At 44.0% G+C, this 13744-nt stretch overlaps 1 protein-coding gene across 9 annotated transcripts in view; it reads left to right on the plus strand.

Moving 5' to 3' along the window:
• Window positions 1-13744, plus strand: part of LOC1269423 (nuclear pore complex protein DDB_G0274915) — a 187750-nt gene that overhangs the window by 113132 nt on the left and 60874 nt on the right. The window lies entirely within an intron of this gene.

Below are 13744 nucleotides of genomic sequence, written 5' to 3' on the forward strand. Positions count from 1 at the left end.
CGTTTAAGCTATTCAGCTTCGCGCCAATCGTCAGTCGCACTCGCTTCACGCGGAAACAAAGCGTCTAGGAGCATACGGATACTACCTTTATCGCAATGGAGCCCTGTGAAATGTACTTTGCTTTTTTAGCATGGTGCACTGATATCTGTCCAAATTTGTAGGAAAGATGTTGTAAAATATGCTTATATTTATTTGTTTATACGTTTATCAGACCAAATAAACCAATCAAACTCGTTTGGTTTCAACGGGCCATTTACTTCAGTTCATTGTGGTTTTGTTAACATGCAATTGATATTGATCGGATTGTATTTTACATGTTTTTGTTCTGTTTTAACTGATTTTCTAGTTAAGTATGTATGTTGCGATCAACGCGTTTACATACCTTCAGGCGCTCCGACAAGCTGATCGCATTTCCATGTATTGGGGGCTTCAACGATATTAGCCAGCTGTTTAACACTTTGACCACCGGCCTGACGTCACAGTTTGCAAGTGAGCACGTAGCGCATGACAAGAGAGCGATGAGAGCGACAATTGTTCGTGCGACTATTATCACTCTTTTGTTTCATTTCGATAAGCGGCGTAGCACATGTCGTTCTCGTTCTCTCTTTCCTACCTCATTCGTTATCAAGAGAATTGGTGAGCGTCAGATACAGAACTGAGCGGTGAACAAAGCCGTCGTGCGATTTCATATGACGCGGCGCTTAAAGTGTTAATACGAGGTGCCAGACTCGGTTGCTGAAATCATGTCAACACTCCATACAAAACCACACGCAAAACAAGCTCCATGATTAGCTCATGAAGGATAAACCATGGAAAATATTTAAAACACTACGGGAAGCAATAATAAAATACTGGAATCAGCCAAAAAAAACCTCGCAAAACCAACTAAACGTACCAAATACTGCGTTTTTCAAGATTTTTTGTTTGATTCCAGAATTCCAGAAAAAAACTCACATAAAAAAAGAAAACAAAACAATTTTAAAATGCATCTTGGTTTGTACTCAATTGCTGGAATTCAATATGGCGTAATCGTAACAGTCACATGGATACAACCTGGATGATGAGTACTCAGTCAGTGTCAGCGGAACGACAGGCTGAAAATGTTAGCTTTGTGTCTTAAAATAGGGAAAGGATTTACTTTTCTTTTGTTTTGTTGATATATATAAGTCTGGGAACCGCCAAATGATCTATGCAAAAAAAATCCTGGGATCTTATAAGACCGTACTAAATTAATTCAGCTCTGGTTCATCACTACTCAGTTAAAGCACTCGAAATACATATAAATAGAAAAAAAGATTACAAAAATCAGTCTAAGACAGCCTTCACCGGGGCAAGATGACTGCTTAGGTAAATTATGTGAAAGAAAAAAAAAACAACTTTTGTAAATCAATGTTTAAGCACCCAAATGCAGCTTCCAAATCAGGATGGCCAAATTCGATTTGACGTGTAAAATCAAATCTTTTTATTGCTATATTACATTGATTTGTGTGAAGTGCTATTGAAGTATGACTTTCTCATGGTATTTCATGCAGAAGAAAACAGTGCGATTTATTTGCTTAGGACGTAACGGTCTGCGCAGATAGAAAATTCAATATTTACTAAGAAAATACATGGAGTGCAGACAGTTCTAAATCATATTTACCAGTCGGCGCGTGTGTAATTATTAATCAACACCAGCCTACTTCATGTATTAATTTATTCCGATACATAAAATCATTCACTTTGATTATTCAACTTTGCTCGGTCGCTCAGCACCGGTTGCAAACCACTCTCCACTCCTAATTGATCCGGCAAAGAATACACCCATGGTGTAAGTGTACGCAAAGCAAATAAAAGATTTGCATTAAGAGAGCAGTGAATTATCAAACCATCGTTGCGAAAACCCTCCACCGACGAGTGTTCCGCCCACTGCTCGTTCTCACCGCTCGGAATGGGTCCGGGAAGCTTCGACCTTCCTTCCCATTAACGCTGTATTTGCACGGCAGGCTGTATCTCCCACCGTCCCTGCAAAACGGGGCACTTCACCCCGACACAGACCTGCCTAAATAAACAACGCACCCGTTCAGTGTGCGGCAGGCAGCGAAATGTTCTCCAGCCCAGCAACTCAGGCCCAACATTCGGTCTGATATATGATCCACCAAGTGAACGGTGCTGATGTTTGCGTTGCGTATCAATATTAAAATACCAAACGGATCCGTATTCGGTCCTCCCTTTTGCTGCCCCTGCGCGGCTCCGCCCGGGCTACACAACCGGGCTCATCACAATGCTGCATGCAAATGATCAGCGTGGCTCGAAATGCCACCACATTTCGTCCTCACGTTTTCCCGCGCTCGCTTTGAAGCGAAATGCGGATAAACGGAAAATCGAATACCCGGCCCCAGAAAACCCGGTATTTCCATACATTCCGGTAAAAGAAATTGAATAAGCCATCAAAATCTTGGCTCTGTTTTCCCCCTCTTATGCAAGCGACACCCACGGCTCCCTCTCCCTTTGACCTGGGGCTGCCAGGGAGACGCGTGAAATGAGGAAAATTGTGACGGCTAAAAGAAGAAACAAAAATCCAATGCAAATATCCGGTTTTATTTTCACCCGCGCTCACTTCGCTCGCCCCTCACGCCAGGTCATCCTGCCAGCACTTAGCCGCATGACGTGGAAACGGGACGATGGGAAAGACCCACACTGTCGCCTGTTTCGTCGTCAAAAGCGTCGTTTGATGATTGACATAAAATGGGAATTGTTGTTGTACTGGCGGGTTTTACTTCAAACCACGCACTCACACCCGTACGGCCAAACTCCCCGAAGCACCCCGCTCCGTTGGAGTTTCGTAGGGCGAGGGGAAAATAAACTTTTTGACTTTATCGGTCTAGGCTGATTACTTGCGCCTGCCTCCCGCTGCTTGTCAAATAATCACAATCCGACAAACTTTGCACCTCTGCATACACACACACATCACGTACACAAACACAATCACATTCTGCACCGCACCGGCAGGCATGATATATGTGTTGTTTTACACAAACTTTTGCATGCGAAGAACGGTTGGGCCTGGCTTCAATCAATTGAAGCACACTTTAAGCGCACAGCAGCACTGCTCCGTATGTGCAGTGAAGCGTACGCCTTGCTGCTGGTAGTGCTGTGGTTATGTGTGCTTGTGTGCATGGTTTAAGACGGACTCTCTTTTATGGCTCAATGGAGCCGCCCGGTATTTTAGAACGAGGCACGGGCTTTGCCCGGTAGAGCCGTTTCCTGGGCAGCAGCCGGCGGTGCTTGCCTGTTTAATACGTATAAATTTTTATGTTTATTTACAGTGATAACTTTTCGGAAAGAATAATCTCCCCTCCCCCTTCCCGTTCCATGACATTCGCTGGTAATAGTCGCCAAAGTGGATAAAAGCTACCCCACGGTGGTTTACTGCTGGATTTATTTAGCGGTCCTGTGTGTTCGCTTGTGTGCGTATGTTTGATTTGTGATGAAACGTTTGATTTGCGCTACATTGAAGGGAAAATTGTGAATGGGCAAATATTTCGAACACATGTATGTCGCTAGAGGAAGGAAAAGTGTAACATCATTTCAGCACATAATTTTAAAGAATAACATCGAATTTAAAAATAAACAATAATGCCAGTTACAATCTAAGTAGATGAGATTTTCTCTAAAGCTCGTAAAATTAAGGAACTACTTGCTAAGTTCCTTACAGCAATATTTCAAAAGACGAAAAAACCCACTCGCTTATAGAAATCCTTTAAATTATGTAAGCGTTTTATTTTCGTCAATTGAAAATCATCAATGAGGCATGAGGTTTGACGTTTAGTAGAAATTACCTTTACATTTCAATTATGCTGAATTTTAAGAATAATTATGTGCTCAGCCCACCAACATTCTAGCTACTCTTAATAAAACGAAACTATATGAGTTAAATTTAAACCCTACTATCTTAATAAATAAAAAAAATCTTGTAAAAATGACATATTTGGCCGTATCACTGAGTTATACTCACATGGTTTATACTACTTATGAATTTCTGCAAATAGATTCAGCGCAATATCATATGATTTATGCTCAATTGATGAAACGATATCATGTTACGATAGCAAAAACACAATGAATAAAGATTCGATTTACATTACTTACATTGAAGTATCTATGCTGATGTCAATTTTAAAAGGCTAATACGTTACTTTCCAATTGTTACGAAATACCAGGCGCCTCCATATACACGACCGCGTTTGATCGTTTTGTTTTAAATTATTTTTTGGTTTAGCGTTGAGTCTGAACGTTGGAATATAAAAATATCACGTTGTAAACATTTTGTGCTGCGTGATTACAGCTCTTGTATCAATATAAATTGCAAACAGTGGAACCCTTTCTTTCATAAAACACAAACCCTACTAATTGTGGTTTCATTCAAAGTAATCTGCCTCCATGATAGTATCTGTTGTAATTAATGGCTTGGTAGCATTATTTACTGCAGTCACAGTTTAATTACCCTTTGTACAATGCAGTACATCCGCATTAAATTTCAATTACCGCTTCGTTGCCCTATACTGGGTACAAAAAAGTGACAGATCTGCGATTAACAATGTCATTCAATGGGTAACATCTCATTTTTCAACGCACACTTTCATTAAGCTCGTTAATGTTGCACCCATAGCGCCAACACATTCACACCACCGCTCATAAAGATGTCGCTCAGAACTACATTTTATTTTTATCGATATGATTCACCTAAATTTTGATTCACTCCTGGTTGCACAATTAAAGCTTCTTCGAGTTCTCTGCCTCGCTGGCTTTCGGTAATCGAAAGATCTCGTGCTGTGTGTAAGTTTCTTTTTCCTATGAATAAAAAAAGCATCTTCTCTCGTTACCCATCTCTAATAGAGAAAGAGAGAGAGAAAAATCAGAAAAAGAAAGTTAGAAATCGAGAGAGGGAGAGAGAAAGAAAGAAAGAAAGTGAGGATGGCAAAAAATCCAATCTTTGGGCACACTAAAGCACACCGGATTGGAGGCAATAATCGTTAATTATGCTTTTCCATTCGCTGGCAGCGGTTGGCGGAAAATCGCTGAAACGTATCATTGATCAAATCAACCGCAATCCTGTACTGGCCCGCCACCTTTTGTCTCCCCCTGTTCCCGGTTCCGCCAGTCCGTACCCTCGAGTTTAGCGATGCGGGTCCGGTCAGCTCGTTTATGCTACATCACTTCCACGCCGCCCGGAGAGCCCTTCGTCTCTCTCTCTCTCTCTCTCTCTCTCTCTCTCTCTCTCTCTCTCACACACACACACACGCACGCTCGATGGCAGCTATCCTACCGTGCTGGCAGTAGTAATGAATTCGATGTGCTCATTGCGTTAGTGCCGAACCGTTTAGTTGAAACTCGAAGAACGTTCGGAAAAGAAAACGGCCAGAATAACGGCGCTAAACCTGCACACCAAAAGGAAACGGTTCCACAACCCCTCCTTTTGGTTCGAGACTTTTCGTTTCGGAACAACGTGCCACGGTCGTTCGAACCACAAACCCCGAGCACGAACGAAGGGAGGCACGAGGGTAGCAAATCGATTCGATTCCGGGGCAAAGTGTGAAACCACATTTACACATTAAACCCAACAGACCACGTCCACTGTCTTGCGCCCGTTTCGCAAGACGACAGCGTGAATGTACGTTTGCTCCATGCAGCCATTTGCTTTAGTGAGATGATTTTTCTCCACAAACCAATGGCACGGTCGTTTCATGGATCGATTCGCTTCGCGCGTTCGATTGCGCGTGGCAAAACGGAGCTCTAAACGTAAAACTTAAAGGGCGAAGCGAACACAGAAACACACAAAATTAAAGCATGTCATGATCCTGTATCGACGGTGGGAGCGGTGATGGTGTACTTGGAGCCCGCTGTAAAACACAAACAACACACTTGAAATGGTTACGGTGGTTAAGCCATCCGTGAAAATCTGTTCGCAAATATTGTTTTTATGCGAATGGCTGAAACACACGGTAGTGGGTAAATGCAAAAATTGTCATTTAATTTCGCGTCACTCTACTGGGTGGGAAAATTAAATGAATTTTACAACGCATCCATGATTAACAAAACATGCACCTGCACGAATGGGGTTTGAGTGCAATGTAAACAAAGTACCTTGCCACATGAGGTGTATTGAAAATCACAATCGCAGTTGCAGTTGCAGGAGCGTGGAATAGTAAATATGAAAGTCGAGTTAAAATCAATTCCCGCAAGTGCTGCTGATGATAACGACGATGAGTTTTGAGAAGTTGGATGTCCAATACGAACGAGTACGTAACATTAATACTCATTATTTTAGACAACGAGCGTCCCAGTGCAAATGTTTTTTTTATATATCATACATAAAGTTTAATTTAATATGCTAATGGATGCAGGCTTGAGGGAGCCCATCAAATAATGCCATTCAGTCCTCCAACAATGTATCAATTACATTTCACTATCACAGAAACACAACCACACACAGACAAATGAAATTGCGTTGCCCTTCCTGAGCGTTCCGTTGTGTTACATCCGATTAAAATCCCATCACAATACATGTTGGGCACGAGTTTCGATGAATTTTTGTCAATCACTGCCGCGACCGGCTCGACGAAACGGCGAACCAACCAGCACCCAACCCCGCCCTCCCAGATGCCCACATTTCATCATCAATCTGTTCCGCTAAACCAATCAAAATTCGTATTCGGGTTCTGTTTCACTGCCGCGCTGCCACATAAAAATGATCAGCACAACATTGACACGGAAAAGCATACGCGTAGGTTGCGGCAGGAAATAAACAAAAGGTAGACAGAGCGAAGGTGGAAGGTGGAAGCAGCAGCGAGGCGATGTTCGGGCAACCTTTTTTCAGTGATTGCTTCCTGCTTCGGACCCGAACTGTCCAATCATCTGACCCGGGGTTCATTTCCGGACCCTTTTCTGCCCCCGCAGCGCTGTGCCAGAAGCTAATCCCGCAGCCTAGCAGCATGTGGTACCGAGAAACACAGAGAGAGAGAGAAAGAGAGAAGGAGAGGAGGGCGAAGAGTACAACAACACTCACGTCAAATAAAATCCTGACTAAGCTGAAACCGGTCCACTGTGCCCGGGATTCCCTTGCACCGGGTCGGTACAACGGTCGACCCGTCGAAGCGTGCCGGCGGTCCGGTTCGCGCTGTTGCTTGCCTTCAAGTAGAAATATTTACGACCATGCTGATTATGCAGAATAAATCAAACTCCATCCAAGCTCCTGCTGGACGCTGGGAGGGAGCAAAACAGAAAGAAAAAAAAAACATAGTCGTACAACCATACTGCGATGCGCTGCCCGATGCTTACGGTTTCGTGCACTGAATCAATCTGCTCTGTACATTACATGTGGTTCGAGGTTCGGGCGAGCAATGGAAGCAAAATCTGCGCATGGGACTCGTTGCGGGGTAGAATTTTTTCGAGGAATAATCATAAAACATCTTTGTTGGCATTCATTTTTCAGCTGAAATGTCGAGTCGATGAATTGAAAACTCCGTGGGCTGCTGTCGATGATTGAATTGGAGTGCAGCAAGTAGCTGAAGCATGCGTTTTGCTTTGTGCTCTGAATGGCATTAAGGCTATCTGATTTTTCTTTTAAACCGTCTTCAAAAAACCGGATTTCTCCGAAAAACACAATATGCAGATTTATACACGAAGTGAAGCATATTGTGCAGGCCAAAGAGAAAATAATTTGAATGAAGTTCTCAAAATGCTTCCAATCAACGTTAAAGTGAACACTTCTTTCAATTTTGATTCGAAAGATTTAGCTTTGCTTGCTATATTTCAAACTATTAATTTAAACGATTTTTTCTCTGTGTCGGATCCAAAAGCATCTATTTATCAATTTTCAAGTTCAGCTTAGCAGCTAAGCAACATTCTCACATTAAACAAGATAAATTGTTTGCCACGCTGGAGTGATAAATTTAATGGCCCTTACACACTACTGCCCGAAACAAACACATCCTCACGCCAGCGTTACCATGAGTTAGTGGCACCAGCAAAAGTGCACGATTTTTATCAATACTCATGTATCAATGTTAGCGGCAAACGGCAACCAACTTCAACCAATGGGATGATGCACTACCCAAACCCCCACGTACCGCCACCAGCGACGGCTTTTCTTTAAGCTTGAAGCCCGTCAATAATCAAGATATATTTATTCCTAGCCTCTTAACCAGCCCACAAATGTCTTTCGCGGTTGCAGTCATGTGTCGTCGGTGTAGTGACTCACTCCCAGTGCCTCGACCGATAGTAGCGTCCCGGGCGTCGGGTGAACGGTTCACCCCATATATCAGCCAATATAGTGAGGCACTGTATTATCGGGTCGAACGGAACGGTCCATCTTGCGGCCAGGCAGCACCAGCCATCAGTTCCTTTTCCCTAATTCACACCCGGCTAATGTAAATTAACGGTTGTTGGGAAATTGTGGACCAGTTAATAAATGCAAATAAAAATGGTTAATCCTCTGCCAGTGCGCTACGTCCGGCAGGACTCGGCCGGGATCGTTCCGCTCGATGTAGCTGGGCCAAACTGGGACGCCGGGAGACGAATGGTAAGTTGTCGCCTTGTTACAGGGTGGCATGCGTTTGCCGGTTCGCCGTGTTGTTAGCTTTTTCGGTCGCCATTATGAAGATACATGAGTGACACCGCGCGGGCCTAAGCGACCTTTTTGGCCCGGCCAACGGACTCACACTGTAATGATGACAAAATAGCGTTAGTGGCCGGCGTGGCACGTTGGTGCGAAGGTGGCAGACGGGGACGCTAATCCGGCTCCGTCGGGTCGGGCAAAATGTTTGCTAATCCTTCAAGAATGTTTTCTTCGCAACACCGTCGCAAACGACCCTCGACGGGTTGGCCGTACCCGCTTAGAAAGGGGATGCGCCGTTCTTGCTTTCCCGCAAAGGGAAGCTGGGATGGCGCGCGTGTTCCGAGAATTCTGCCCATTCAAAATTGTTGTGGAATGTTTGGGACAGAATTGTTTATTTCGTTTAGTTGTTCCGTTCCTTCCAAGATCTACTCCCCCACTCGGATTTGGAATGCGGAGGACAGTACACGTGTTCTGCATCAAGTTATTCTTATGAACATAGTTCATGCATGATGTAGGGTGTGAGAAGGGAATGGAATGGAAAAGTTTACACCAAAGAATACACAAACACTGCATGTCCAGACTGGTTTAAGAAACTTTTCTTGCTTAATTTTATCAACCAGCTTTAAGGCTCGATACGGTGCGAACCGCTTTCGGTAGTGCACGGCATACGTAAAACCGGCCCGGAAGCTGAATTTCCGCAGGAAGTGGTACGGTGCCACCATTGTACTGACCACTGTAAACACTCATACAGCCAAAAACGAAACAAACAGCAACAACAAAAAAAAACAGTCCATCACAAGCAGGTGTCCTTGAGCATTCATTCGTTCTTGCTCAGGATCAGGATGGTGACAAGTTAGCAGCAGTAGTACCCGCGCCGCCGTCATGTTTAACTTTGTCCGGTTGCTAACTGTTGCATGCCAGCTACATGATTTGCGGCTCGCACAACAACGGTGGGTTGTTTTGGACCTTTTTTCCCTCCCGGTGGTTAGTGCCGTGTTTGCTACGGGGACAGCGTGATGAGGATGAAAGCAAGGTTTTCCGGTATCCCATTTTGCGTCCTTTCGCTTCAGCTAGCCAAAAACACAAACAAAAAACAGTTCATCGCGTTATGAAGTTAATAGCGCTGTTGGGTGTGAAAAAGGAAACGAAAGAGACGTTTAAATTAATACCATCTTGATTATTTGCGAGCTTGAGGCAGGCAGTTACGTTTTTGTTTGTTATGTTGAACGCAACGAAATGGGAGGTTAATGGTGAGTTACTTATGTAGGTGAAAAATCCCTTTTCATTAACTTGTACCATATATTTCAATTGTATCAAGTGCATGTTGTCGACATTCATTAAAAAAATCTTTTCTTTCAATATAATTTATCTCCTTTGAAAGTCTGAGTCAGCCTTTTATAACTACATGAGCTGAAAATGTTCTTATTAATTTTGCGATGTGTAGCCCCTTCCTGGTGTACACTGACTACTTGCTACTAGTTTGTCTTCACAAAAGTAATCAGACGCTTCCTTCCTGCTGGGATACAGTTTCCTCACACAAAGCATCCCATGCCAGCCCATCCTGAGCGTAGCTCCCTCACAAATCCCTTAAGTTTCTGCTATCAAAAGAAAGCGACCCACACTACCCTGCCGAGGAGATATGGTGCCAAAATAGATACCAGACTTGCCATACACCAGGCGTACACGATTCAGCGCGAGGGAAATTCCTCTTAATCCTACATTTTAACACTTTGCACAAATGGGCACAACCTTTTCTTACATTCCCAAGCATTTCGGGGCTTTGATGCAAGATAAGAACCAGTGCCGGAATGATACCGCGATCCGCAGCAAACCCTCCCCCCGGAACATTCGGTTCGCTCTACAAATTGTTCAACCTTTTCCGCTGCGCAGTAAGTTACTTTTGCTTCACTTTCAAACGCTCTAGCCCGTCATCACCAGCACCAGGAAGACGGCGCATTGCCTCCGTTTCTACGCTCGACCGTGAGAGAATGTGTTGAGGTGACTCGAGGTGTCGAAAAAGGTGTCCTTCAATGACAAATGCGACTGGCGCGGGGAGGGTGTGGTGGAGTATGCGCAACGTCAATGCCTTTTGCCCCACCTTTACCATGTACCCTTTGCCAGCTCTGAATGCTTCACCCTACTCGGCAGATTACTGGCTACGGTGTACAGTTTTGCATAGCGAATTTCTGCGGTCGACTCGAGCGCAAAGGGAAGCATTGGGCAGAGCAGCGATTGCGCTGAGCGATGCTGATCGTTGTCGGTACGTTTGGGGAGGAGAGGGGGAGGAGAAGGAAGGGGAACAGTCAGGCTGTTCTGAGGTAGTTTCTCTGCTGGGTTGCTGAGCGTGCTGATTCCCGGTCGCTTTACGACCCCTTCGCTTCCATCCCCCAAATCTGAAAGCTTCACCCTTAAAAGAGGCAGTGAATGAATAGCATAAAGCACATTCCACTTTGCTTTGCCGTTTCCGGTATTCCACAGATTAATGGACGCAATTTATAAAAGTGTAAATCGTTTTATCGCTCTCCACAGCAAACGGAACGCAAACCGTAAAGCTTCCACCTTTTGTCCCTCTCTCTCTCTCTCTCTCTCTCTCTCTCTTGCCTCACAGTGAACATAACTCCAAAGGACACATTTTGCCTTATTTATATTATGCCATCTCATTCTACTTCTTGTGGAATTCTTCATTCCGTTTTCAGCACGCATAGAAATGTCTACACCAAGCGTGGATTAGATTATATCGCGCAGCGTGCAAGTTTGCTATGCGCAATTGCTGCTAGGCGCTGCGTAAAAGTTAACACCATTCTTTTCAGCCGCATCAAAATCAAACGAAAATGCTATCGTTCGAAACTGCACTTCAAACAGAAGAATGGTTGACCGTTGCGCGAAGCGAAGAAGTATTGTGCAAATTGCGGGAAAATAAAACAGCTACTGGAGGTACATTTAACCGGTATTGTGTTGTTCTAGTGAATTTTAATTAGAGTATAATGTATAATAATTCATACAAGTTTAGCTGGTTGGACGAATGCTTAATTGTGCTGCACAGGTCGTTTATGTAAAAGATTCTATTGATTGCGCACAGTTAACCTGAAGATTAAAACGTTGATTTTGTGCTACTTGGAATATGTTTATTTTAACATATTAAATGGCTTTTCGTTAGGCAAATTTCGTACAGCCAAGAAACCAGCATGAATCATAATTTCAACGAACATTCTCAACAATAAGTACGGAGAGCCATTACTGGTAGAACGAAGGTTTGTCGTTCCCAGCAATCACTTTAAAGGAGTTAACTATAACTTATAGATAGTACTAGTACTAATGATAATTGCACTTATTTTTAAACAAAATATCAAATTTTCCTCGGAAAACCAGCCATAACTGTAACACTTGTACCGATACGAAACTTTCCTTTCCTAACTATTATGCTTGAGTGTTTTTACTACTAAGAAAACGGGCTTTCATGTTTGCATTTGTAGGCCATTGTACACGACATCCTCGAAATGGTGTACCCATTGCATAGTAATACCCTTTCGGTCATGCTGAACTAAAAGTTTGTGCAAACTGTGTTACACATTACTGGCAACGAAACTTGTGTCGCAACGTTCCTTACTGCACACGTTCACAACTGGCAGGACGGATACGCTCCGCTGCCAAACGATAGGACAGCAAGGCCTCATGTGTGTGTATGTGTGAGTGAGTGTTCTCAAAAACTCCACCTGAAACATGAGCTGTATGCTTTTCCGCAACTGCTGGCCCGTGCCCAGCGTATCTAAAAGCCACCGCGTCCCCACTACCGGCCACACAACTGGAGCTTTGCTAGTCGTGCGAGAAGTTATGCTAAGTCGAATTATTATCGCTTTTATCCGGCAGGCTTTCCGACAGGGAATTGAAAATCGAGTGGCCTGCTCGGGCGGCTCCGGCACTGCTCCGTAGCGGTTCATCTGTGCCCGGGAACGTTTGCTGGGAAATGTTTGGTTGAATAATTTATCGTCCAATAATTACGTTCGACTGTCAAGCATTCTCGATACACTGGGCCGCCTCGCTCTCCTCAACACTCGCCCCATCCGCCGGCATTGAATTATGACCCCGTAATGTGTGTGAGTGTGTGTGTGTCTATCGAGTTCAACCTTCTAGCATTAGGCAAATGTTTCAGCAACCTGAACCTAGGCCAACAGTCAGCAAACAGTCTTCTCCGAACGTTCCGGTGTGCGTTACGGTTGCTTTACTACTGCATTGCCAGAGCGAACAGAAAGACGAGTGCCATTCCCATCACGGGACAGGATGCAGTACCTAGGGCAGTGGTGGCCATGGTTGCACCAAATGATGTTACCTTCCTGGACTGGAGTATCTCGTTCTGCCTGCGTTCTTGTCCGTAATCGAGGGCCACCCAGACGCACTTACCATTCTATTCTAGCGATAGAGTGTGGCCGCTGCTTTACCGGCAATTGCTTATTGATTAGCTTTTGCTTTCATGTTTCTCACATCAAACATTATTTGAACAAATTTTTAACGCAACGTGTAATGTTTACATCACCCTGCCCAGCATTGCCGATGGAGTGTTGCGGAGCGTAAATCGTCCATCATTCACCTGGCAGATATCAGCACGTTCGTACGATCGATCATTATTTGTGTGCGCTCGGTCGTGAGGTACAGCAATCCTATCCATCTAGAACGCGCTCTTGTACGGCGGGCGGACGCGTCGTTGGATTTTGCGAGTAAATTATATCTCATTAATTAAACAAATTCCCAGCACGGGTGTCCTCCCGTCCGGTTGAACGATTCCGCTCAATCAACAACACTTAGAGAGTAAATGAGCTGTTGCTGTTATGAGAGTTCCTATGAACGAAAACTTGAGCATTAATAGACAAAATTAGGTACAATCGTTTTTGAACAATGAGCATGACCACAAAGAGACAAGCCGAATGATATGTGATCTAAAATAGTTTCAGTTGTAATCAATAATTCGAACAAAAAGAACCAAACCAAACTAATGCGATTCGGATGCGAAGAGAAATCACATTTCATTTCCTGCGTTGCGATTCATTTCCAAAATTGACCTCATTTTTATTGCTTCCCCGAGAGGGCGCTTGCTTCGAAATGCAATTCATTAGAGTTTTAGCTTGCCTTGACTGGCCGAGCCGAGTTTTT

Source organism: Anopheles gambiae, chromosome 2 (genome assembly GCF_943734735.2).
Source record: "Anopheles gambiae chromosome 2, idAnoGambNW_F1_1, whole genome shotgun sequence".
NCBI classification, from domain to species: Eukaryota; Metazoa; Arthropoda; class Insecta; order Diptera; family Culicidae; genus Anopheles; species Anopheles gambiae.